The following is a 25,699-nucleotide window of genomic DNA, read 5'->3' as shown; positions in this document are numbered from 1 at the left end:
CAAAATTCTTCTGAAATGTTTTAACTTTAAGCTCTGCCATGTTACTCTTTGTTCCAGCTGCAAGCCATCTCAAAGGCACCTTAAACCCAAAGTGTTTTCCTCACCCTGTCTTCATCACCCAGGGATCCCAAATGTACCACCCTCAACTGTAAGACCATGGATTGTACATAACCAAGTATGCATAAAACATAATATAATAAAGCTCATTAAAATAAGAGCTGCCCACAAGTACTCAATGGGCCAAAGGCCCATTGAAAAAAATAGACTTCAGGGCCTTCCTCCATGGGAGGAGAGCTGGGGCCAATTTTACTTCCAAGGACACTGTGTTCCAAAACATAGTGGCTATTAAAAGGATGTCTTGATGGCTAGTCCAGTTCCATGTGCTGCACTTGGAGGTGGGATTCTCAACAGGCCCCCTCCAGATGACTAGACTTGATAAGCAAAATCATGCTGGGTAAAGTAGTCCTTAAGCCATGCTGCACGAGCTTCCTAGGTAATAACCAACCGTTTGAACTGAACTGAGATAGCCAATGTAGGATAGGTGTTGTTCTACAGTAGCAGATTTCTCCAGGTAGTAACCTGGTCATCCCATTATACACTCTCCACGCAGCTTCTAAGTCCTCTTTGCTGGCAGCCCCACACAGTGTGCGTTGCACTAGTAATCATCCTGAGAAGCTTTCAGTGTTATGCTTTCTATCAAGCATTGTGTAGCGCATTAACCTAGAGGGGAGGTGTTAGGTCAAACAGGCAGACAGACTATCCAATGAAAATAACTATCCCTCCAACACAGAATAATGAAAATGCATATTCCTACAATATTCCTCTGTCTCTGAAGCAGGGAGAGGTAGAAAAGAAAAATCTGGTTTTAAAAGGGTGATGAAAAAGCCGGTTTGTGGAGATACTGCTGCTTTGCTGCTGGTGCCATGTGAAGTCTGAGGATGTGTTTGGCATCAAAGGCACACTAAGATCATTGGGTGGTTAAGATTCTTTCTGTTAACCCTTTTCGAAACAGGTATGTGTGCTCCTGCAATATTACCCACTCGACAGCTGAACACATTGTTCAAGACTGTACTGTGGTTGTTTTTTCCCCAAATTGATTATATTACAAGTAATAAAATAGCTCCCTGCACATGCAGGGAGAATTCTAATTCTGCTACTGCTGTATTATAAACTTCAGTTTTTGGCTCAGCACCCTATCCGTGTTTGATATCAGTGCTAATGTAAAGCTACGCAATACTTAATACATCCAAATAGACTTTCTTCAAAAAAGAAGAAAAAAAGGATGGCTATTCTTTTGCATAGCTTGCCAATGCCATTTGCAAGTATGATAGAAAATAGATGAAAATGCCACATCCGCCACTTTGCTTTTTGCTCTTCAACATCAGGCTGACAGCAGAAAAATATAATGGCTCTCAAGGGAAATTCCAAATTAAAAGCAGTTTTAAGCTAATGAATTCAAAGGTGCCATGCGAGAAAACTCGGGACTGACAACACAGACAATGAAAACGAAACCTGTTTTGTAAGCCTGCACCACCCAGGCCAAATTCAGTGAGCTCTGATTCAACAAGAATTCCTCACTTTCCACATTTTGAACAACATTCCAGCATGTGTGTATATGCATATATACTGTATCTGCATATACACACAGACCCATATGCACACATACTGTACATATGTATACACACGCACACATACACACACACATTTTCTATTACACACCTCCCAAACCTAGTGCCTCTCTAGATATGCTGGACTGCAACTCCTGGCAAGCATGGCCAAATCCTGTTGCCTTGGGAATTCCTGGAGTTACTGTCCAGAATGAAGGAAGGCTGATGATCTGATGTCCTGATCTCTCCCTCTCTCCCTCCCTCTCTCTTTCTCTCTCTTTTAGGATTTAGCATCAAAACCAAAGTCTAACCAAAGCTTAAGCATTAGCCTTATTCTGTTCATCTGTGATTTTATTACACAAGCCCATGTCACCTCTGCTTTGCTAAAGTTGGTGTAGACACACAATAGGGTCTCTGCCCACTTTCCCTTCCCTGAAGGTTACACAGGAATTAAGGAATTGCTGATCTTACTAGGTCACCAAATGTCCTTTCTGAAAGAGCCCCCGGGTGTTCCAATCAAACGGTGTAACAATAATCTTTCATGCTTCTGTGTCATTGTCTTATTTAACAGAAAATAGTCTTCCAGACTTTGGGAACCTGCTGAACTACAATATCCATGGTGTCTCTTAACACTGAACACAATGGCTGTGACTGTTAGGAGTTGTAGTTCAGCTACATTTAGTGAGCCACAGTTTCCCCACCACTGCTGATTTTGAAGATGTCCTATCTGAAGTCTTGTCTAGTTCATTGCTTAAAGGTAAAAGACCTGTAAGATGAAATAGATGACTAGGAACTTTGAAGTTGTCCAATTAGAGTTGGCTTCTAGACAGTGGACCCAAGTCATTTGGTCACATTCTTCCCCAGCATGGGGAATTATTTTCTGCATATTGTTTCTAAAAACATTATTCTCTGCATATTGTTTCTAAAAATATGTGCAAATTTTATGCAAATCAATACTTTGGGTCCTGCATTTTTCCTTTTGTGATAATACCTAATCATCCAAAATGACCTAGATTTTGCAGTGACCAAAGCCATTCATAACTTTTTATTTAGGGAGCTGGCTGGAAATCCAAAAACTGGGTAACTTTGATCAGACTCCAAAGCATTGTGAGGAGTGGGAGAATGGGAAGAGATGGATTGAGACACACTGACTGTTGTACCTAACATGAAAGAAAGTCACAGGTGAAAGATTCTGCATCTAAGAAAGTTTACTGGCCTTTTCCCAATTAAGGGTGTGTGCCACATTTGTTACAATTGTTATTTAGCGCCTGCACTTATTTTTAAACCACTTATTTATTGTGATTATTAAGGGCTTCTGCAATAAGCAGACTTGAAATTAAACAAAAGCAGAAAAATGCAAGCACAGACTTCATCGAAACTGAGACAAACGCCAACTGCCAAAAAATCTTCCCAGTGCAGAGAATCCCATAAATCCTGCCCTCATATCCTCATACGAAAGAAAGGACATTATGGACCATCGTGGACTTGCATGTCAGCCACTGGCATGTACAGGTGTCAGTCTGTACAATAAGCTTTTAGCACACCTCTGTTCTGCTCCAACAATTACTCTCTGCTATCCAGACTGACTTGAACACCATGTTGTCAGCATGCACATAATCCTTAGCCTGATAATATTACCAGTCAGCCTGGATTGATGGAAAATTGTTGTTACTAACATCAAGGAGACACTTGTGAAATAGGACCTTGATGAAGCCAGGAAGCAAGCACAAGCACTCTGCCATCACAGACATCACTGAATGCTTCTGAAACTAATTACCTTGTGAGTTCCCCATTATTGGAGGCTATTAAGCTGATGGTTAACTGCTGTGGATTCCTTAATCTAAATTCTTTCATTGGGCAACAGAGTGGATTCAATGACCTAAATATCCCCTTTCAAGAGCCCGTTTGGGCTAACCTGAATAATTTGTAACACATCAGCAGTTTAATATTCAATACAGAAATGATGGAACTGGACTGAAGCTGTGGGTACAATACTTTGATTTTTAATCTAATGGAAGATATCAAATTTCAACTAGGCACGCGCAGATCCAGGACTCCATTCGTTCATGACCAAGGGAACTTCTATTCATAGCAATAAGAAACAGGACCTTCTCAGTAGCTGCCCCAATGTTGTGAAACTACCCCAGCAGGCCCTTTCCAGCTTTGTTTTACTGGTTCATGAAAACTTTTTTTTTTTTTTTTTAAATCCCAGTAGCCTAAACATCTGCCATGTAAATGGGCATCTGCAGGATGTGTATGTGTCAGTGATATCAAAATGGTGGGGATGACTGAGTGATTGAAGCTCCTTTTTAATGTGTATATGATGCATGTTAAAAGGGGGGCTTTAATTGCTCTGTGGAATCCCCCATTTTGATGTCATTAACACCTCCTATAGGCACCCCTGTGTGGAAAGAGTACATTTGTTGCAATTCTGCTTTTGTTGGCTTTTAAAATGTGCTTTAATTCTACTTCACTTTATTCAGTGTATTTTCATTTTATTTTATGATGTTGTGATTTTACAGCTTTCGTCAGCCATAAATAATACCACAAAATCTTTATTACAGCCAAAGGCCAGCAGAATAAAATGCTGATAAACAATGATGTAAAGACAATAGATAGTTAAACAAACAAACAAACAAACAACCCAACAAAATGCCTGTGAGCCATGGGGTGTCCTAAATACAAGAACATTTAATCCAAAATCTTGCAAATCTCTAGTGAGATTATGGAGGTGAGATCACTGAAAACTTGTAATGATGTCCCAGGATCTGGGCCATTTATTTTTTGTGGGATAGCACAGTAATGCCCAAGGCTTGAAAAATTTCTGATCCTTGTTTTACAGCACAGCATTGCGAGCCTCTATAGGGGATGCATACACTGAAAACAGCCTGAGCAGAAGTTTCAAAAAAATAAAGGCAACCAAGCAACTCAGCCAATTAACTAACAGGTTGTGTTTGCATCAAATGTTTCACCAGGTCTTTCCCGAATTGCTGTGTTCACATGGTGTGTCCCTTTTGGTTAGTTTTACCCTAGGTCAGGTTTTTGTGTGGCTTAGTATGGTGTAGGAACCCATTTCATCTAGTTAGTTTGTCATTCCACTGATTGTGTGAACCCAGAAACTGGATTAATTCTGTAACCAAATTAAGCGTGTTCTGTTCTACTGGCCGGGCAAGGTTATAAAGATTAAATGAACCTGTTTTGCTGTCCCCAATAATTTTTGAGTGGAGGAGTACATTTCAGCTGTGTCTAAGGCAAATGTTTAACTTTAAACTGAGATTAACAATAAACAAACAAACAAATTCCTGCATTCATACAGAACATTATGTCCAAAGGAATAAATCAAATTATGGCTTACCCTCACAGCCTATTCGCATAACCTGTTAAGTCAATCTTCCTCACAACATACTAACCCAGGAATTGTCCAGTACAAACTTAGACTATTCCTAGCATTCTCTGTAATCAGATACCACTCAGATATCAATGAGGGCAAGTGCACTGATATCTCTTGACGAACATCTTGTTGCCTTTAAAGAATGTTTTGATTATTATTGTCTCTGAGAGTCACACTGGATACTGTGACAAGCAGCTCTGAGTTCAATGTTTTTTAAAATTTTACTAACTAGGGTCCCATTGGATTAAATGAGCCTCCTATAGCTTTGTTAAGGGGACGCGGTAGCACTGCACGTTAAACCACTGAGCTGCTGAGCTTGCTGATCGGAAGGTCGGCGGTTCGAATCCGCGTGACGGGGTGAGCTCCCGTTGCTAGGACCAGCTCCTGCCAACCTAGCAGTTCAAAAACATGCAAATGTGAGTAGATTAATAGGTACCGCTTTGGTGGGCAGGTAACGGCGTTCCATGTAGTCATGCCGGCCACATGACCACGGAAGGGTCCATGGACAAATGCCGGCTCTTTGGCTTGAAACGGAGTTGAGCACCGCCCCCTAGAGTCGGACACGACTGGACTTAATGTCAAGGGAAACCTTTACCTTTACCTATAGCTTTGTTAGTTACAATACAAATAAGGAAGACATACAGACCTGAAATTTCTGGTGCCTTAAAAGGAAAAAAAGAAAATTCCCATGTAAAATGTACACCAGATTAAACACAGATGATTTAGACAGAGTTGTGTTGGAAGACTTGTAAGGACACAGTGCTGTGAGTACAGACTATAGGCTTCTGTAAAGCAGGGTCTTCTATCACGACTTAAGAATAGAAAGTGAAACATATTAAAAATAAGAAAGAAATCAACCCAGGTTATTATGTTCTTAAAATAAGGTCACTGTCTAGAGGAGAGTGCTATATAACAAACTGAGATAACATTAATCATAACAATACTCTAAAACCATTGTGATCCAGTCCTCTTCTTGAGGGACTAATGGCTAGTTACTACTTTGTAGTGGACTGTTAGATGCCTTCACAACACCTTTCTTCTTTTGTTGAGAAAGAAAAGACAAGAGGAACTCCCGTCTATTCTGCTTTCAATATTTGGAAGAAAAGTGAACTATAAATCAAACACAAAAATAAAATGCCTGGATGAATACCTGCATTTTGATCCAGCACTGAAAAACCTGTAAGGCTGGGCTTACCCAATAAACTCAGCTCTAAACTTGGGTCATCCAAACACAGTTGCTGTGTTCACATAACATACAATGCCCCAAGAAACAAACTATCAGGATTTATTTATTTCAACAAGATTTTGAGATGGAGAAACATTGATTTGGTTTGTCCTGTTGCATGAGGGTTCTTGATTATTGTTGTTGGCACTTTTCCTCAGTTTTGATCAGATATTATTTTTTGTAATTGCTTAAAGATTTTATTATTAAGGTGCTATTTATATTATTTTAATTATTTTTTATTTATTTTCTATCCAGTCTTTATTATTTTTTATAAATAATTCAAGGCAGTGAACATACCAACTACTCCTTTCTCCTCCTATTTTCCGCACAGCAACAACCCTTTGAGGTGAGTTGGGCTGAGAGAGGGACTGGCCCAAGGTCACCCAGCCAGCTTTCATGCCCAAGGTGGGACTAGAACTCTCAATCTCCTGGTTTCTAAACAGAGCAGCATATCAGCCTAGTATAACAATAATGCCATGATAGCCCAGTCTTATAAGTAATATAATGGCTTAGTATGATAATCTAGTTCACACAACATGTTGAAACAATAGGTGGGTTCCTCAACTAAAACTGGACCACAAGCAACTCAACCCCATTTAGCCTACTGTAGTTGTCAGAAGCTAGCCTAACATGGTGGTCTTCTGGGGAAAGGATTCTAGATTTGAGATGCCATAGAGAAGGCATCTCACCTATTTCTTCTGAAAAGGAGATGTGGAGAACAACTTCCTGGGTAGATATTAAAATATGTACAAGTTAGTATGGGGGAAGCACTCCTTCAACTACTTAGAACACTTGGGCTTAGTATTTGATTTCCATCAGAGGACAGGGAAATAGTCTTGGGAAAGTCACAGTTATGCCAGGAGAGCTATAAGGCCATCATACTTATTGGACCTGTTTAGAAATATCATGTGCTGACTTTGGGGCTGGAGCTCTTATTTGCTTGAACTAGCCCTACAAATGTCCAAAATCCTTAATAAAAGAAAGAAGAAAAGAAAAGCTGGTGGCCGTTCAAAAGAAAAAGGAGGAGAAGGGGAAAGAATAGCCGTCGTTCAAATCTCACCCTTATTCACGGACACAGAAAAAAATATTCTCCATTTACAGCAAAAAGAATGGCTTGGTGGCTTATCCCAATTTATATAACTTTTAAAAAAAACCATCAAGTACGTTCTCCCATAATGTTGCATTTTGCAGCTTTTAGTTATTAAAAACCCCATTCAAAAACTTGCCACTTTTAAGGTTATGCAGGAGATCCTTTGTAGTTATGTTCCATGCAGAATGCAACCTTAGCAAGTGTTAATTCCGAACACAGCTGTTCATTTAGATGATTTTTTCCTGTTATTGTTGGTCTCCTACTTTTTCTTCTTGTTTTGCTGTTATTATTATCATATAACTCTGGAGTGCCATGTTGAAATTCTGGACTTAGTTCTTTCTTTTCTCCTGTCCCCAATTTCAATTGCTTTCTTTCCCCGAGCATTTATCAGCTACCTGATTAGAATTTGTTTCCACACAAACCATTGATCATCAGCCTATTACTAGGCAAATGACAGTTAATTACCCACTACATTAACCACTGGGACCCGAGACCTGATTCTCCTGCCATCAGTCAACATGATAAATGTGGCAAGTTCAGTAATGCATGGCCAGCCCCGAGCTTCCTGCTACAGTGTGAACAACCTCAATCTCACTTCCAGGCCCAGGAAAATCTATGGCAATCTGCATAATTACAAGCTCTAGGTTAATAACAGACAAATGATTTGTTGCATCTAAACAAAGTCCTTGGAACAGGGCTGGTCTCCTGTGGTTTTCCTAGGCTGGTTGTGCTTCGCCATCAGTGAATTTTTGACTACAATGCACATGTAAAAGAAAAGAGAGAAAGAGAAACAAAGAAAGAAAGAACTGCATCTCCTGATACTATACCTCCCCCCAATTTGTTGCTCACCAATTTATGGATCCTACATATGTGATTTTTAATCATTAAAGAACTCTTGGAGCAATATTATCTTAATTATTCTCTGCTGTAAGCAGGGAATTAGACTTCAGATAAAATTTTCTTCTTCCGCTGACTTTCTCTGCCTCGCTGGAGGCTCCATCAGTTTTCATCTGCACCTGGACTCTGAAATCCTAATGATGAATTATTGCCCTTTTTCCTAAGAGGGTGAACCTTACAAGGGAACATTTTACTGAACTGTCAAGCTCACAGACCGAGTGCGGAGATGCGGAAATCTGATCTAATTTACTGCAAAACGATGCACTTGTTAGACTTTCTCCCTCAGTTTCGTTCCCAAGGATCAAGAGATCAGTCAGTAGCCAGCACGGCCTCTTCATGTACTGAAGAAAAAGAGTGAGTAGGGTTGGCATCAGTTAGCTTCTCCAGGAGGCTCAGGATAATGAGAACTGAAACCAAGTTTGTTGATGCTGTGTAGAAAGAACAAATCAACTTAACAGCAAGCAATAGCTTTTCTTCTGATGTTAGTCCTACCCATTGTTTCCTACTCTTCTACTGGATCCTTTAAATGTTTCTATGCCATTGTGTTTAGATTCTAGCTTTTTATTTTGCAAATCAAAGACCCAGGTGATAAAACCCAGACCGGAATGTCAGTAACCAGAGACTTCGAGTTAGAGAGCCAGTTTGGTCTAGTGGTTAAGGCAATGGGCAAGAAACCAGGAGTCTGAGTTCTAGTCCTGCCTTAGGCATGAAGCCATCTGGGTGACCTTGGGCCAGTCCCTCTCTCCCAGCCCAAGAGCCAATCAGGCAAAGTAGGAGAGTTCTAGTCCCGCCTTAGGCACAAAAGCCGGCTGGGTGACCTTGGGCCAGTCCCTCTCTCTCAGCCCAAGAGCCAATCAGGCGTGGTATGAGAGTTCTAGTCCCGCCTTACGCACAAAAGCCGGCCGGGTGACCTTGGGCCAGTCCCTCTCTCCCAGCCCAAGAGCCAATCAGGCATAGTAGGAGAGTTCTAGTCCCGCCTTAGGCACAAAAGCCGGCTGGGTGACCTTGGGCCAGTCCCTCTCTCCCAGCCCAAGAGCCAATCAGGCAAAGTAGGAGAGTTCTAGTCCCGCCTTAGGCACAAAAGCCAGCTGGGTGACCTTGGGCCAGTCCCTCTCTCTCAGCCCAAGAGCCAATCAGGCGTGGTATGAGAGTTCTAGTCCCGCCTTACGCACAAAAGCCGGCCGGGTGACCTTGGGCCAGTCCCTCTCTCTCAGCCCAAGAGCCAATCAGGCGTGGTATGAGAGTTCTAGTCCCGCCTTATGCACAAAAGCCGGCCGGGTGACCTTGGGCCAGTCCCTCTCTCTCAGCCCAAGAGCCAATCAGGCGTGGTATGAGAGTTCTAGTCCCGCCTTACGCACAAAAGCCGGCTGGGTGACCTTGGGCCAGTCGCTTGCTCTCAGCCCAACTCACCTCACAGGGTTGTTGTTGTGGGGAAAAAAGGAGGAAGGAGTAGTTGGTATGTTTGCTGCCTTGAGTTATTTATAACAATAATAAAGGTGGGATATAAAAATAAATATGTAAAGTAAAGTAAAGTAAAGTAAAGTAAAGTAAAGTAAAGTAAAGTAAAGTAAAGTAAAGTAAAGTAAAGTAAAGTAAAGTAAAGTAAAGTAAAGTAAAGTAAAGTAAAGTAAAGTAAAGTAAAAAGTAAAATAAAAATAAACCAGAGATCAGGGATGGAGGAATCCTGCAGGTCCTAGGTAGGCTTTGAACCGAGTTTGGTGAGGAAGAGACAGATTAGGTAGACTCTGTTATTCAAGACAAAGCTAATAGGATGTAGTAAGTCCCAGGGAAATGTGGAGTGTTTTCAGACCCCCACTAGTGATTATTCAATCAACCAGTCTTCAACTAGCTAAAAGACATGGGACTCTAACAAAGATCTAGTTCACACTGCCTGTGAATGAAACTCTAAATGCATCTGGTTTGTACAGCTACTTACAGCACACAAAGGAAGTCCTTTTCCAACCATATACTGGAGTAGGCTTTCACAGCCAGTATCTGTTGGGCAATGTTAGGCTTCAAGGTTTAGTGACATGGTTTATTATGTAAACCTTGCCTCTGAAGATGCCAGCCACAGACTACCTTGCCACTGAAGATGCCAGCCACAGACTACCTTGCCACTGAAGATGCCAGCCACAGACTACCTTGCCACTGAAGATGCCAGCCACAGACTACCTTGCCTCTGAAGATGCCAGCCACAGACTACCTTGCCTCTGAAGATGCTAGCCATAGTTGCTGCAAAACATCAGGAAATTTGTTGTCTAGACCACGGTCACTAAACCTTGAGAGAGAAAGAGATGCACACAACAGCTGAGTATCTCCCCTGCTTTTTTTCAGGAAACCCAAGAGTTATGCACATCTTCTTTAGAAGAGTTTTTCAGACACTTCTGTCATACCGAGATTGTTCCAATATAGAACCTTAGCACACAGCAGCATCGTATATCACCTTACTCAACATCTCCAAATTAAACTACATACTCAATAGGGAGATGTTCAGTATCTTCCATCAATGGCCACCATGTGTTCTTGAGCCGTAAACAAGCAGGATTCTGACTTGGGTTTAAAGCCATAGCTAGGACCTAGAATTCAGATCTGCCCCCACCCTCAATGCATATGCACACATGTAATCTAGAAAATAGTATGACTGTAGTATCAGAGAGTGGGGGAGGCAGAGTATTTGACTGTTGCAGAGGTTTTCTATAGGTCATAACTTTGCTGATCCTAAGCTGTCATTAACCCCACTGCCTTCAGCCCTGGAAAGATATTCCCTAGGCAGCAGATTTTCTACAGGGGAACTGCTCCTATAATTAGATGGACTTAAACAGAATATTGTATTTACAGATTTGGAGTGTTGAGAGCCAGCATGGACTAGGAGCAGGGAGATCCAGGTTCTAGTTCCCCCTCTGTCCCCTTGGGCCAGTCACCCCTCTCATGCCTAATCAGCAGGAGGCTTTGCAACTAATCAGCTGAAAAATAAATGTCCCTGTTGCATAATGCATTAGTAAGTTTTGCTGAAAGGACTGCAGTTAGCAGAGGACGAAACAAGCAACCCTGCAGCTAAGTGGGACAAACACGAGGAACAACAATAACATATTTGGGGTGTGTGTGTGTGTACAGAAATCAATGAATTAATAAGAGATCCTGCCCCTAACAGTTGTGCATTCTGGCACTGTAGTCCCAAGATGTCTGGGATCACTTGTTAGTGAAGGCTGATCTAAGAGAAAGGTTGACAAGGAAAATCAGCTGCACAAAGTAACAGCAAAAAGAGTTGAAGAAGCTTCTACTGAATGAAGACCACCAGCCATGAACTACTAACAGGGCACCTAGTACTCTGGATACTCTACAAAACATAGTTTGTGAAAGCTGAGCAATTAGCTCTCTACCTGATTGAGAACTTCTATTTATTTTTTTTGACCTTTTAATCAAAAGAGTGGGCTGATATTTTTGGCCAAGCAGAAACTCCACATTCTTCTGAAAACTGCACTCCAGGCAACATTCAGTGGCAACTGTAATGATTCTATCAAGGCTGGGAACATAATGGTTTTGGTTCAAGAAAAGAAACTGACATGTTCTGCAACACCTGTGGACCTGTGGCTCTCTAGATGTTTGTTGAATTACAACTCCAAGCAACCCTGGAGCCATATTGGTTGAGCCAAAAGGGAGATGTAGTTTGGGCCACAGGTATCCCTTTTCCAGACCGCTGATTTTAAGTATTTTTCAGATAGAAGCCACTCTGACAAAGCTACCTTAGAGTTACCTGTGTCCGCTTATTGAATTAACCAGTTTTCTGGGTTTCTCAAATGCTTTGAACCATCAGCTAACCAGCACACTGAGTTTCCCAGTATGTAATATGCTAAGTCATTAAATAAACAAATCAGTGTTAATACTTACCAAGCTTTGCATGTTGCACAAATGGAACCGCTAAATCTTAAGCAGTAATTAAGTGTGTTGTGTGAACACAGCCAAGCAATACCTTCATATTAAAACACAAGAAGAATCAGATTAAAGACCTGTTCCTGACTCCATATGTTCTGAACAGCCTTATACCCCTCCACCAAAATAAAAATAATAGAGGCAGGATAAAAATTAAATAAATAAATAAATAAATAAATAAATAAAATGCTTTTAAAAAATGAGACCAGAGCTGTAAAGACCATATTCTGAAATCTACTGAGGTGATTCCTGCTTCCTCTCAAAAAAGTAATGAAAACAAAACAAAAGATGGGGAGAGTTGTAAAAAGAAAGCGATCCAGTCTTCTTTTTGTATCTTTTCATTCTTCACAACATCATCCAGCTCAGCCAGGAACTTCAGTGCAACAAAATGTGAAAACTATGACATTTCCCTACTATTTTTGTCAGTAACCCAGCAGCTGGGTGGGAAACAGGCCATCTTTTTGCTACTAACACAACAAACTAACAATGGTGCCCTATTTTAGTCTCCTCTACTATTCTGACCTTGTAGCAGAGAGAGTCAGACTTCACCCGTGCCTGTGCTTCACTCTCTAAATCTTCATCCAGAGCATTAAAAAGTTGGAAAATACAGAAGCTGCTTTATCCAACCAAACCGACAATAGAGCAGGATGGGGTGGCAAGAGGATTAGATAAGGGGATGTGTGTGGTGGGATGACTATTGGCATGGATGAGCAGCAAAGGAGGAGGGGAGAGACAGAGAAGCAGGAAGAGAGAAACCTGAGAAGAGGGTGATGAAGAATTGAGAAGGTGAAATGACTGGCACCCATCTCATGACTGTTGGCCTTGGGGTATCGGATACTGGCTGAACTATGCTTACAGACACCAACATATACACACACAAATAGGACCTACCAAAGAAAAAAGGAGGCAAAGTCCGAATTGTGGAACTTGATGCTTTGGTTTGCTCTACTGCTCACATGCCAAAACAAAAAGGCATCTATCGCCAATACCTATAGTTTAAGATTTTGCCTAAAAGTTGGAGATTATGATTACTGTTTGAAGAAGTTAGTCCCTTAAATGAAGTTCAATCCATGACCTGATACCTTGCCTTGTTCTGAAGCTGGTAATCACAGTTTCTCAATTCAAACTAATGGTGGCTGGTTATACAATTTTGCCTTTCATTTAGGCCCATGTTGCAGGGAGAAGAGATGGGGCTGCATGCATGAGCAAAAAGCCTGGGAATTGGGCTTTCAAAACTAAGATGCTATTGTCCAAACTCAGCCATGGTTTTTAGAACGTCAGCCTACAATCATGTGATACAGATGAAATATCTGAACCCTAGCTACCTGAAAACTCTCAAGAATGTTTAACGCATTGTAACACTCCAAAGTGGTTTTCTCAGGGTGATTTTATTAACAGCTGCCATGTGACAAATAATACTCTACCTTCATCCTTTGCATCAAACACAGATGATCTGCTCTTACTTAAGATAACTAGGCACAATATTCAGCAGTGTTTCCCCATCTCTGAGAATGTTTCTCTCCAGAGTCAAACATCTAGGGACAGATGTGAGCAAGCCAATGAGGCATTGCTAGAATATGGACCATTTCAACAGATTTGTTCTGTAACAACCTCCACAAAAGGTGACTTCTAGTTGTAATGGACTATAACTCCCTAAATTTGAAGACACATGGCACAGTATTCTGGGAGTTCTAACCCCCACACATAAGAGCAAGCTAAATTGGCGAAGTATAAATTGGCGAAGTATAAATTATATATAATTTAGAAATATACAGGAAATACCAAAAAAATAAAGTCATGTTTAATTTGAGCCACGTTTGTTGGGGGGGGGGGCATGATACAGAAGAAGTTTGTTATTGCCTTCTTCTAGGATATTCTTTCCATTTCTGAATTTAGCCCTCAAATTCTCTGGTGGTCTCTCACCCAAGTACTGATCAAGGGTAATCTGGCTTAGCTATAAATCAGCTAAGATTGGCTAGATGCTGCACTTTATATCAAATTATTTGATTATAATGAAATGCATCAACAATCAATGCCGTTGGCCACTCCAACCCACATACTTGCCATGAAGCAGGACTTTTGAGAATTAGAGGGTCAGAGTAAGAGAGGAAAAAAACTGACTTAAATCCTGCTCTTTTTAAACAATATGCAGGGCTCAGACAGAAACCACTCAGACCATCAATCTTTCTTCTGCAATAGCCTGGACAAAAAGAAAAATCTGCTACAGCAAATTAGAATAAATTAATTCCTTAATCAGTGGATTAAAAGATGGAAGAACAGGCTATTTTCCCACCATGCATCCTGAAAACCGAAAGTAAAAAAAAAAATACATCCAGAACCAAATGAGAGATGGATAGAACTGTTTTGGTACAAATTGATATTGAAAGGGGAAAGAAGGAGGCAGGTCAAACCTTATTCAAAGGTCTATGCTTACCTTCGGTTGCAACTATAAACAGTGTCACTGCTGAATCTCTCCCATTGGTATAACAGCCAGGAGGCTGCTAGGCTCTGAAATAAATTGTGCTCCCCTTTATTAAAGGTAAACAGCATTTTCAGCAACAATACAGAACATGCTAATTGATGAATGCCTTAAGCACTTCTTAGCTAATAAAGGGTTTTTAAGAGATGGAGGAGGGGAGAGGGAAAGAGAAGAAAATATGTACCATGCATAAAAATATATTTCTAGGTACTCAGCTCTGAATATAAACATATAGGTCATTCCAGGTGAGAAGCATATTCTGAAAGACAACCTTGGAGAACATATATTTTATTCAAGCTCATGGCATCATGGGGAAAGACACATCTCAAAGGAAGAGGGGCCATTCTGATTCCCACAATGTTTCCATGGCTTGGGTTTGAAGATATATCTGTGTCCAAGTGCCAAGATGAAAATGTCAAATCTGAGGTGACAGTCTTACAGAAGAAGCCGTGCCACCGATCTTGACAGGGGGAATGGAATTAAGGAATGGAGCACTGAGAAGATTCTAATGCCATGACTTCAAGAAGAGAGGTAATATTTTTCACCTTGGAGGAGCAGGCAGGTTAGAGAATTCCATGACATGAAATAATTGAGAAAATTCTTCAGGAGAATTCTATCTATTCATCTATCTCATCTTTGAATCCTTCTCTCCCCCTCCACCACTATCTCTGTAACTCAGACACAGCATCAAAATACTTTATTAGGACTAACTGAAAACTGCAAAGCTGAAAGCTAACTTTGAATTTCAACCCATAGGCTTTATAGTTCAAAAAAAGAGAGAGAGAGAGAGACAGGGAGGAGGAGGAGGAGGAGGAGGAGGAGGAACAACTGAGCATGTCAGGATTCAGAAAGCCCTTCTTTAGATGGATATTTTTTTCTAAGTTCCAAAGATCTTGGCTTCTACCAAAATACGTTAGGAATGAAACCACAGCTGTTTTCTGCTCACAAAATGGAAATCTAACAGTTATCAAAATCTGTTCCTAGTGCTCATTTGAATTCATGGACCCCATATTAACGTAGAGAACAGAATTTAAAGTAAACATGGGATCCTTACACACAAAGAACAGGAAATATATTTTTGGTGACATTCTAATAGTCTAGGATTAGGCTAAGGAATTGCAACTGATTCAAGGCCACTGAATAAGCAGGAAATTGAAGCCAATCCAAATACTGTACTATTTCTAGTACAGTATACCTGCTTTTCTGCTTTGCATACACTCTTCCTCAACAGTGTACTGACACTGAGCCAGTTCATACAACGGTTTTGCCATTACAGCCACATTTTAGGAACTTCCTATCATGGACGTTGCTCAACAGTGGGATCAGTTACCTAGAAAGATGATAGGCTTGTTTCTTAATGTTGCATTTGAGCACAGACTAGACAGCCATCTCATGAGGGCTGTTTTAATTTAGGCTGAACTTGACCTAAATGGTGTCTTCTGAATCTACGATTCTAAATGAAGAAACTGAAATAGATGTTTCATTTGTTCTGGCTTTAAAATTGGTTCCTATTTTTACACACACTCACACAAACCCAAACCCAAACCCATAGGTATGCTGAGTTGAATGGAAGAATTAGAGATGTATGATATACAAACAAATCAACAGTATTTCTGTAGGTTTCACTGTGAATTGAACTAGAATCATAATACAGTGGCAAAAGCAACAAGGATCACATGCTTGCCAACAAGAAATGCAGTGTCTGGTAGAAATCTATGAGGGAGGAAATGAAGGAGCTCCTCAGTGCCTCCAGAACTTGTTAGATGCACCTGCTTGTCATTCTGCAAACCTGCATAATTATGTTGTGTGTGTTTTGAGACTTGCCTCCTTATGAAGCCATGGAAGAACCAAAGTTTGCTGGCCTGGGAGGGCAACAAATATAACATTCAAAAACACACCTACCATCAACCTATAAACCAAAGGACATTTTGGGTTTTGGAGACACATGTTAAAATTTGCAGAAAACATTTTCATCTTCTTCCCACTTTTTTGTTAAGCAAAGTAAAGATTCTCAACTGTAATATCACAATAAGGAATACTGCATTTTTCTGGAATACCATGTAATAAGTCACTTTTTTTGCACCTCTAACAGAGGATGGGTAACATAGGCTAAGTTACACAAAGATGTTACAAGTAGATGTCATAGGGATGTCAAAGATTTTTGTTCATCCTACATTCTGAACTGAATTAATCAATTTGGCATTTGACACTTTTTGATATTTTTTTGGTCTCACGTGCTACAGTTAGAGGTTTTTGTCAAAATAAATGATGGGTGGGGGAGTTTTTCCACCATTAATTTTACAATATCAAGTTCATTTGGTATGATGTTCTTCCTTTTGAGGGGCATATACTATGAGATTCCAACAACTTAGTAGATCACTGTTTTTCTCTTGGGTCCAAAAGAGTAAATGTAGCATTCTAATAACTGTCCAAAAACATACCGAATTCAGAACAACTGAGATCAAGTTCTATTTTTTTTTTAATTTAAGGCATAATTTGAAGGAGAATAGAATGCACAGCAAAAATCCTGATATTCAATGGGCATTTAAAATCTATTCAGAAAAATCTACGTTTCTCTAAAAAAGAAATGTTTGTATTCAACAGCCTATTGATTTTGTTCAGTCATCAAGTTGTGTCCGACTCTTCGTGGCCCCATGGACCACAGCACACCAGGCCTTCCTGTCCTCCACTGTCTCCTGAAATTTGCTCAGATTCATGTTCATTGCATCGGTGATGCTATCTAACCATCTCATCCTCTGCTGTCCCCTTCTCCTTTTGCCTTCAGTCTTTCCCAGCATCAGGGTCTTTTCCAGTGAGTCCTCTCTTCGCATTAAGTGGCCAAAGTATTTGAGCTTCAGCTTCAGTATCTGTCTTTCCAATAAACAGTCAGGGTTGATTTCCTGTAGGATTGACTCTTAAGATTCTTCTCCAGCACCACAGTTCGAAAGCATCAATTCTTTGGCGCTCAGCCTTCCTTATGGTCCAACTCTCACAGCCATACATTACTACTGGGAAAACCATACATTACATGTATGTAAGTACGTATATATGTAATGTATGGGAAAGCCATACATTACTACTGGAAAAACCATAGCCTATTGATACCACACACTAATAGCCTCAACAACAGAGCTAGACTTTTATTAAAGCAGCAACAACTGCAAAGGAATGCATAGCTTCTACAAGATTTCTAAGAATTACAGGTTTACCACTGCATAGAAGCAGATTAGTCTGCAATATAGATATGCTTGAGGAGTAATCACACACATGGTCTTCGATAATTCTGTGCTGAAATCCATCCTCCAATTTCCTAAAATCTTTCTTTACTTGTTTTTTTCTATCTCACACTAAGAATCCTTTAGAATTTTTCAATGTGGTGAATTCAAGCTTATTTTCTGACTTCCAAGTGGTGGAGAGTCCCCCCCCTATTAACATCTCTCCATTATTTCACAGCCCATCTTCCTGATATGAAAAGTCAGATCATGATAGACATCCCGTCTTGGTGTCATTCCTTGAGACCAAAGTAAAATGGGGGGAGCCTGCAATCCACAGGAGAAATATGGATTGTACGAGTCAAGACGAGACACACTCATGTAAAGGAAATGTACAGTGGCCCAGATATAAATATATAAAAATCCTTCTCTTCCCACTTTAAGTGCATTTTTTCTCTATCAAATTGAATGGAGCATGATTGGATGACACTAGCCTTAAAGACAAACAGTAAAAATATTCCATTTGCTCCATCACCCCCCCCCCCCAAGATGTCCCTAATATTATCCATCATGCCTTCAATTTCATTTCCACTATATTTGATAGACTATTTCCAACCAAGCTGGTCACAAAATGTTGCATTTCAAATGCTTTTCTTTTAGTCCCTAAAGGAATACATGCAACCTGAGCATCACTTTTGCCTCTCAGCTTAGCTCTAAGGAACAACCTTTAACCACCTTATAAGAATGCATTTGAAAGGTTAAATCTTTAAAGAGTGTGCTGAGAGGCACCTCAGAAGCATGACATTTCCTCAGTATGTCTGTAGATGAGTTAAAGTGTGTCAGGTCTACTTTCAGGCATATGAAGCTAAAGTTCCAAAAACATCTATTTTATAGATGCTCTTTGCTACGGTAGAAGGAGGGCAGTGTTTTGTGCATGGAGATGTGAAGTGTCTTGTATAGAATTAAAAACAGAGACAAAAGGAGACATAAATTTGTTACTGCATCCTATAACTCCATTCGATGCAATTTGAAATTTCAATGCCTCCCTTGAAATAATGATCAAGCAGACAGGATTCTAAATTTTTCTCACACACAGAACAAAACCTATGGAAAGTAAGCATCTCCTTAGACGGCTTGGCAGAATTCTTTTGGAAGCAAAAACAGTTTTAAATAATGTCTTAATATTAAGAATGTAAGAACATAAGCGGTGCCCTGCTGGATCAGACCCCGGGCCCATCTAGTTCAGCAGTCTGTTCTCACAGTAGCCAACCAACTGCACAAAGAAGCCCACTAGTTCCCAGCAGATGGCCTTCAGAGGCAGTCACGTGGCCATCAAGGCTAATAGCTGTTGATCCCCATGACTTCCACGAATGGGTCCAATCCTTTTCTGAAGCCAACCAAGCTTGAAGCCAGTACCACATCTTGTGGTAATTACAACTAACTCTTTTCCTGGGACAAATAATCAAGTACATTTTACCATCTCTGCATGATGTGTACATGCTTCCTCTCATTTAGAAAAGACAGCAGTATTCAAGGCATCACCTTTAAGGTAACCGTTTCAGGACTTGCTTTTTGATATCCTGCCTTGAAATGGCTAATCTATGCAGTGTTTGGTATATTCAGCCAAAGCTTAAGCAGTCTCTCTCTCTCTTTCTCTCTCCCATCCCTGCGCCCCAAAGCCTCAGGTTTCTCAGAAGTCTTCTATCCACTGAACACGTATTATGTAGAAGACTTACTAATACATCATATAAATGTTGATAGATCATTCCGTAATACAGGAATAATGAGGATAACCTTAGAGTATTCCACAATGAAAACATCATGAGGCAGAATTTGAAAGCCATTACGGTGTAGAAACCGTAAAATCTGTAAACTGGAAGAGCAATGATTTTCAGCCTCTAAAATTGTGCAAAATGTTCCTCTTTTTGAATGAGGTGTTATCCTCAATAAACAAATTCTGAACTCAATTCTGGGGACCCCAAACTTCTGAACTCTTTCATCTGATGCCTGAACAATTTGTCTGGTAGCTTATTAATAGATTTTTGCAGATGTGGGCTTGGTTATTCTTAAGTGTTCTTAAATTTTTTAAATACATTTCATATTTTGATGACTGGAGACCGCTACAAAATACATTTTAATGTTACCAAGTACATTGAACAATTCAGTGCTGCATTGTGCCATGCATTAGACATTTCCCCCCACTGTTAACATCATCAAAGACAAAAGCATCCTTAAACTGAATGTTTTTTAACCTTTTCACCCATTTTTGTCTCTTTTTACAGAATAGCTATGTAGAAACAGACACCGGGGGATTACTCCATACATTTTGTATTCTGAATGAATGCTGCCTAATGTCACCTAAAAAAAAATCCCCTCACCCCACCCAATATATTAGTAATCATCTCAATTATTATAACAGCTAAGTTTCTGGGTAAAAAGCAACAGAAGCCATGTTGACACAATATTGTTCATTAACAAAGATGCTAATTGTGCATGGATCACAATTCTTCACCTATATGAATACTGGTAAATTAACACACACACACTCCAAAAGGAAAATACAGCCTGTTTGAATTGTTAATACAAGGTTATGCAAGCTGTCTTCCAAACATGAAGAAGAGAACATGGGAGCTAATAAAGATGTATACGTTTTGAACGACTACCTTTGAAAAAATATTTAATGTGCTTTTGTTTCAGCAGCTCTTTGTGTTTGCAAACCTCAGAGTAAGTACCCAGCACTGCTTGCTTGTGGGCAATTTCCATTTTCCTTCCCTCTGAAAGGATGGAAGGTTATTCAGCATACATGGCTGATGGTTTTGAGTAACATCAGCACAATTCAGCACCAAGAAGAGACACTTCCCTCCCTAACCTTCTAATTCATCTATGCTTATCTTCTAAGAGGAAGACAACTGCCAAGTTGCAAGATGATAATTTAAAAGCAAATGCTAGTGCCTTAAGCTTCTTAATGAATGACACCCAAGAAAGTAAGCTTGAGAGAAAAGAACGGAAGTGTCTTCCCCACCTCCTTCTCTTGCTTGTTTCAAAGCCATACTTTGGATATTCCTTTTTTCACCCTAATGACCCTCTCCTTTTCACACACACACACACACCCCAATACACACACACCAAACCCAGAGGGATTGTGGAACAAGTGCTGTTACACAAGGCAGCCTGCTAATTGAGAAGCTGATATGGGGTAGAGGGATCCTGTTTTTTACCACATTAAGCTTCGAAATCAAGCATGACTAGATTGACGCTACCAAATCACCGTCTGGAGGCCGCTCCAAGCCAGGAGCAGCAGGGCTTTTCACACCTGATAGGACCTCACTCCATCTACATCAAGTTGCATTAAGGAAGGAATGGATTACAGAATCAGAGCCCTGACCCTTTAAAAGCGTTACTTGGACAGGCTTAATTGAAGCTCCTTTAGGTCCCTTAGAAGTATCAAATCCTACTCAAGCATCAGAATGATGCCATTATCTCCTTCGCGCCTTTACACCCCCATGGAGAACATCGCCAGCTGAAAGAAAAGAAACTTAAAATTCAACACACTCATGAGGGATTCACAGCAAAATATTGCAAGGCACAGCCAGGGTCATACCTTTTCAAGCATACTCCGTTCAACTCCCTCTCCCACCCACAAAGCCACCTGCCCAGTCCTCACTGCACTGCCTCTTTGATTCTTCTTAAAATGTTTGGCACCTTAGCCAAATCTGGATTTATGTGAGGCTGCTGATCCCCTTCTTGGGAAGGGATGGTGTGATTTAAAGGATCCTTGCGTGGAAAACAAATTCTCTGTTGCTATAAATATTACGCATTCACCTTTTTATTGCTTAACGTTTTATTAGGCTTTCAATGATATTGAATGATTCCATCTTGTCCACCCCTGGTAGATGTATAGCCTGATAGGTGGTAGAATAATGCACAAATTCAATTCAATTCAATTAAATAATAAAGCAATAATCAAAGCTCTTTCATGTTAATCATATCTTCCAGCAATGTAGAGGTAAAGCCAGAGATTTCTGCATAGTCTATTCCAGTGTTTCTCAACCGTGGCAACGTTAAGGTATGTAGACTTCAACTCCCAGAATTGCACAGCCATCATGGTCCACATATTTTAAAGTTGCTAAGGTTGAGAAACACTGCTCTATTCTTATACCAAGAATTCCTAAACCACCGGATGGATAGCCTGGTAATATTTTGGTAGCATTGTGTTCTAATTTTACCATGGCAATATTTGAAGGCAGGGAATCTTGTTAAATTGCTCAGAAGTTTTAGGTGCAAAAGACTGCAGCCACTTTAAAAGAAACTACTTGGAACTTCAATAAACACTTCTCTAGACTGTCCTGTTTTCAGAACACCACAAATAGTACCCTAAGGCAAGGCCTTGTTAGTAGTGGTGCCTTCCAACATCTGGAAAACCTTCTTCAAGAAAACCATTTTGGAGCTTTTGTTATCTTTGTTTGGGAGTGCAGAGGAACCAAGAGTTCCTAGAACAGGGAGAAACTAGAATCAGAAAGGAAATATCTCTCTCTTTCCATGGTCTCAGTCCTTCTTTCCACCCAGTCTAACTCTTCAAAAATAGGAATTGGGTCAATCTAAGATGTCTGCTGCCAGCATATGGCAACCCACAAAATGGCACCCAGCGCTAACTCCAAATTTGGCAATTGAACTCAAATCCACCCTATTGATTTGGGGACAAAGGCTAGGCTGCATAGTGCACACAGTTGTTATTCAATGCCTCATTGCCATGTTTTTTTTCCCCTTTCAATGCCTCATTGCCATGTTTGTTTCTACCTCTGAGGAAGCAAGGACTCTTGGCCTACTGGTCAGAAAAGTCCTAGAATACAGGATGCTAATATTATAAGGATTCAGAGTATTTATCCTTCTAGCCTAGGATGGGTAAGTGTTGGCACCAGTAGCCCAACTTTTTCTTTGATTATTATTTGCACAAGCAGGTATTGCACAGGCTGGTGGGGGTTTCCTGTTTTGCCTATTTCTTTTGTGTTCTAGCAGAAGCTAGCAGGAAATTATGCCACTAATATTCAGGAATCTGCCACTAATTAGAACAGCACAACCCAGGGGTCTTCTGGCCTGCAGCGGCTTGTGGCCCATGGGCTGAACATCTCTTATCTAGTATAATAGTGTCTCCTTTCACTGGGACTTTCTCCCAGGTCTCAAGAAAGTTGGGTCTTGCCCATCACCTATTTTTTACCAAATCTAGTGGAAAGCCATGGGTCCTGCCAGAAACTCTGTTGTTTTTTGGAAGAAACTATGCACCCCTGAGCAACCATATTAACAGACTGACTGCTAGGGCTGTGCAGCACTTCAAAGGGGTAGTATGAACATAGCACCTGTCTGCAACTCCTTAAGGCCACCATGCCTTTCCCTGGCTGGTCTCTGCACAATCCCAGGAAAAGACACAGTAACTTCGAGGTAATGTGGGCAGGTGTTTCAAAGCACTTTTTGAAGACTGAATCCAAAGCTCCATAGACCTCTACCAACCACAGTGTTTTCTTTTGTGGTAATCCTCAACATAAATATATACAATCTGCTCAGAAAACTTTGCTAAAGGGACAGATCAGAAGTAAAGCAGGGAAGTATCATTTTCTCTTCCAACGGATCTGGTGGGGCTTGGGATAAGAATGTCTGAAAGGAAAGCCCATACGTCTTTCAAAGATGTCTAATCATTTAGAACATTCCTTTGTTTTAATTTCACTCTACAGCCTCTCAGGTGTCCTGCCAAGCCAACTCAAATTCTAGTTTGACTCCACAAAGAGAGGAGGGGATGGGGGCTCCCTGCTCAGTCCAGAAAATCCAAGAATCTGACCTTCTCCAGAGATGGCTGTCCTGTCTTGGCTTGAGAAACACACCATCTTGCTAGGTAATTGGCTGCACCGTTGAACTGCTCTTACCGTCAGAAAGCTTTTCCTAACATTCAGTTGAAATCTACCCTCTTGTAAATTAAGCCAAGAACAAGTCCTTAGCCTTCTTTTGTGAGACAGATCTTCAAGCATTTGAAGAGTTCCACAATATCTCTAAGCCTTCTCTTCCCCAGGCTGAGCATACTCATGTCTAACTTTTCTCACAGGACTTGTTTTCCATACCACTGATTATGAATCAGAGTTTTATAAAGCTCAAGTATTATATATGTAAATTAAAAGATAGAAGAGGCTCTAACTTCAGATCCTTGCATTTTAAACACAAAGTATAGTAATACATATTTTTTTTCTATGCCAGTGTTTACAGTATTCGATTTATATAGTTTGATTCCCAACAAATTAATCTGAAAATTGTGAAAAACCAGCATACTGGGATTCCAGGCAAGCTATCTGTTAGGGGGGGAAAAAATGAGGCAGTCTATTCATGGGAAAGGATTCACAATCCTACTCACCTGCCTTAAAGAGCCCTTCTCATCTAGGGGCAGTTATGAAGACTCTAGATTAAAATAAAATCTAGGAATATAAATATATAAAGAGCAGGTACAAAATTATGAGCATTTAATGATAATACTACATTCCTGCTAATAACGTTACTCAATCCCCTAGAAATAAAAAAGACAGAAGCACTGGTAGTATGTGAACTGTTAAGTCCTTAGCAAAATCATTGCACATATCTTGGAAAATGAAGCTAAGGGGAATAGATATGATCTTGCAAAACCATCTGGCTAGCTGTAGTAGGAGAACGGTATAGACAAGTATTGGCAGACTTCAAATTTTGGGAACTGTTTTTCCCCTAGAAGGCCAAGGTCCATTGACTTCATACAAGTACAAACTAATGGAGGCAAGTAGACTCTCAGAAAATGGAGCCAAGCAGCTACAGCAGCCCGTGGTTGATGCATTGGAGGTGGAATCAAATTCAAATCATCCAATGATCAATTAACTCAGCCTTCTCTACTGGAATATGAGCCTTTGCCAATCTAATATCCAACAGATGTGTTGGAATTATCACTCTGCAAATTCCCAGCTAGCACGACAGATTTGCAGTCCAAGACACTGGGAGAACACCAAGATGGGAAAGGCCTTTCTTCTCTACATTTGAATCTACAGTTCAGTGATGCCACAAAAGTGTGTTCGTGTGTATATGGGGTGTGCATGTGTGATATGCAATCCATTTAGCAAGACTTTCCAACCATGTGAAATTCATTCCTTGCTTATGGAGTCCCCCCCATAATTATTTTGTATAAAACTCTAACCCCCCCCTCCATTTACATTCTCAGATTAATCCTCTGAGAGTATTTCACAGGCTTTAACTATATTCCAGCAACACAATGAGGGAGAAGCAGGAGGGGAAAAAAACCAACAACCTTCCTTTCCCCTTTCCCCTATTAGAATTTGGATCATATTAAAAGGGAAGCTAATTTTAGAACTTAGTCTGGGTTTTTGGTTTCTAAGATGAAAAGAGAATCATGATCATCAGAGGCAGGGAAAGAAAGGGTGAAGAGAAAAAAAAGAAAAGAAATGCAAAATGCACTCAAGACTACATTTTAATTGACACCGAAGAGGTTCTAATCAAGGGGGCAGAGAAGCGTTTAGGACAATCAGCTACCATTCAGAGGGATGATGCACGCAAAGCTCAGAAGTACTCATGCCAAGTGCAGTAGAGTCAGGAGCTTCAGGAAAGATGTTTTTAGCTCAAAGGCACATTGCTAGTTCTCTGGAAGCCAGTCAGATCTTTCACTACAGTCTTACCTACTTAAGCATTTCTCTGTTTCCTGAAAATAACCATCCACAGAAGCATGCATGAATAACCCCTCCCCCAATTTTTTTGCTCCAACTGTTATATCCAATGTAGGATAATGGCAATGGCGAGACAAAGTAACCAGAGGACCTACTTAGATCCATGCTGTGCATCCCACTTTGCTTAAA

The 25,699-nt window shown here is 40.4% G+C and overlaps 1 protein-coding gene across 2 annotated transcripts in view; it reads right to left on the bottom strand.

Moving 5' to 3' along the window:
• The window catches only part of LMO3 (LIM domain only 3), an 81,364-nt gene that overhangs the window by 11,582 nt on the left and 44,083 nt on the right, over positions 1-25,699 (bottom strand). The gene's annotated exons all lie outside the window — the stretch shown is intronic.

The sequence above is a fragment of the Candoia aspera genome, chromosome 7 (genome assembly GCF_035149785.1).
Source record: "Candoia aspera isolate rCanAsp1 chromosome 7, rCanAsp1.hap2, whole genome shotgun sequence".
Classification (NCBI taxonomy): Eukaryota; Metazoa; Chordata; class Lepidosauria; order Squamata; family Boidae; genus Candoia; species Candoia aspera.
Note: the sequence above shows the minus strand (reverse complement) of the source record. Positions and strands in the feature narration are given on the sequence as shown.